Genomic DNA, 2,961 nt, shown 5'->3' on the forward strand with positions numbered 1-2,961 from the left:
TCCTCTGTGCGGGGATCTCTCCGCTTTGCCCTCCGCACCCCGCTGCTGCGCTCTCCTCCGAGGCTCCGGAGCTTCCCCCTCCGCCACCCACAGTCTCCGCCCGCGCAGGGGCTTCTAGTGTGTGGGAACCTTTCCTCCTTCGCGGCTCCCTCCCACTGGTGCAGGTCCCGTCCCTATTCTTTGTCTCTGTTTATTCTTTTTTCTTTTGCCTACCCAGGTACGTGGGGGGTTTCTTGCCTTTTGTGGGGTCTGAGGTCTTCTGCCAGCGTTCGGTGGGTGTTCTATAGGAGAAGTTCCACGTGTAGATGTATTTCTGATGTATCTGTGAGGAGGAAGGTGATCTCCGCGTCTTACTCTTCCGCCATCTTCCCACAAGTCCTTTACTATTGTCTTTGTCACTACCACACTAAATGAAGCCACAAGCACACCTTCACTGGAGAATTCTACAGTGTTCCTAAATGGTGTCCCTGACTCCACATGTGAACCTCTGGAATCCAGTCTCCACGTGGTAGTTAGGATTATTTAAAAAAATAAACAAAGTGACTCTCCTTATAATCTCTCAGTAGCTTCACGTATCTCTGTAAATAAAAGTCAAAGTTCTCACCATGGCCATCAGAGCCTAATACGATTTGGCTCTTGATTTCCTCTCCGACCTCATCTTTTTCCACTCCCCAACCTTCTTGCTTTGCTTCAGTCACTCTAACCTTCATTCTGTCCCTTAAACACAGCAAAGATCTTCCCACACTTCGTCCTTTCCGCTGCTCCCTCTCCCTGGAACACTTGTCCCTCAGATCCCTCACATGTCTGGCTTCTCATCATTTATGTCTCAATTGAATGTCACCTTTTCATGGAGAGCTCCCTAGACACTTGAACTGAAGTCAGGTGAATACAATTCTCTCTGTTCTATAACCCTGATGTATTTTTTCAGAGTACTTACCGCTCTCTGAAATGTTTTTCCTTGTTAAATGTTTATTGGGTTGTTGTCTTCCTCTCTTGTCATTAGGTAAGTTCATGACAGTAGGGGACTTTCCTATGTTATTCAAATAGAATTCTCTGAGCCAAGAACAGAGCCCAGTATATAATAGTTGCTCAGAAAAACAAACAAACAAATATTTGTGGTCAAAATGAATAAAACCAGGGCTTCCCTGGTGGTGCAGTGGTTGAGAGTCCGCTTGCTGATCCAGGGAACACGGGTTCGTGCCCCGGTCCGGGAAGATCCCACGTGCCACGAAGCGGCTGGGCCCGTGAGCCATGGCCGCTGAGCCTGCGCGTCCGGAGCCTGTGCTCTGCAACGGGAGAGGCCACAACAGTGAGAGGCCTGCGTACTGCAAAAAAAAAAAAAGAATAAACCCAGTGTTCTGGAAGTGGATATTTGTGGGAATCCTGGGAAGCAAGAAAGGGCCCACCTCCAAAACTCTTTTATTCTGATGACTCATGATATTCTTTTCATTTCCTGGGAGAAATTCAGGCAAACTAGCCTGTGCCCTGCAACGGGAGAGGCCACAACAGTGAGAGGCCTGCGTACTGCAAAAAAAAAAAAAGAATAAACCCAGTGTTCTGGAAGTGGATATTTGTGGGAATCCTGGGAAGCAAGAAAGGGCCCACCTCCAAAACTCTTTTATTCTGATGACTCATGATATTCTTTTCATTTCCTGGGAGAAATTCAGGCAAACTTCCTTTTGCTCCTCCTACTAGTTAGAAGAAACATTCGCAGAAAAGGAAAAGGTGATTGATCTGTTATAGTGCTAAGGGTCTGTGCAAACTTTGGGGTTTTCAGTAATGGTGATGACATAGCTGAGGAAAGAATAGGGAAGAACCAGAAGGAGAGGACTCCAAACATGACTGATTAAGGAAATCAAAGGGCATTATTAATGAACCTATGAAATTTGGGGCCAGGACCTGATAGGCCAATGAGTTCCCTTGAGTTGCTTATTGGCTTTCAGCCCAATGGGATGGAAACAACCTCCACAAACTCAGGACCCTACTCAGGGTTCATGGTTTACCATATGAAAATGTTGATATTTGACTACTTTTAACTTACAAAAGCAGAATTTCTTATAATTTATTCTCTACTAGTTGAATCCCTTCACATGTGCTCAGGCCAGAGAATGGGGAGATGTAGGAGAAACTAATCACGTAGAAAGATTCAAAATAGATTTATAAAGAACACTAACCTATGTCTGGTTTGTGGAAAATGCCTTAAGTTCTTTAAGGCATCAAAGAACACCCCATAGATGCTCCTTATCTACAGGATCATTCCAAGTACTAAGAATCCATGATTCAGCTCCAGGGTGCTTTACCCAGGTGAAATAGAGAGAAAACTAACTCCAACTTCTGTCAGAGAATCTCCAGGATAGGGATACAGGACATTTAAACATTGTGGTTCAGAGAGATAGGAAAACATATAATGAGGGATGCCCTTTGATACAGTCTCACATATTAGGGAGAGACAGCAACATCATAGATCCTGTTAAGGATATAACACAGGATCTTGTAGGAGACATCTTTCTAATTCCTTGAGATTCCCTGTAAAATTTTCAGAGAAACTTTTCCTTTTTCTGACATAACTCAACATAATACAGGGAATTGCATGATGTGGAATTATTCTGACATCTTAACTTCTAAATCCTCTTAGCATCCTGAGGGAATGGGATGTAAGGCTGGAGAGGTTTTATTGGAAGACAGTTGAGAAGAAATATCCCATATATATGGGGGCACCTTAAGCAGCACTCAGAAGTCAAGCATCCAAAACCCCCCCCTTTTTTTTTAGACATCTTTATTGGAGTATAATTGCTTTACTATGGTGTGTTAGTTTCTGCTTTATAACAAAGTGAATCAGTTATACCTATACATATGTTCCCATATCTCTTCCCTCTTGCGTCTCCCTCCCTCCCACCCTCCTTATCTCACCCCTCTAGGTGGTCACAAACCACCTAGCTGATCTCCCTGTGCTATGCGGCT

The sequence above is a fragment of the Physeter macrocephalus genome, chromosome 18 (genome assembly GCF_002837175.3).
Source record: "Physeter macrocephalus isolate SW-GA chromosome 18, ASM283717v5, whole genome shotgun sequence".
Classification (NCBI taxonomy): domain Eukaryota; kingdom Metazoa; phylum Chordata; class Mammalia; order Artiodactyla; family Physeteridae; genus Physeter; species Physeter macrocephalus.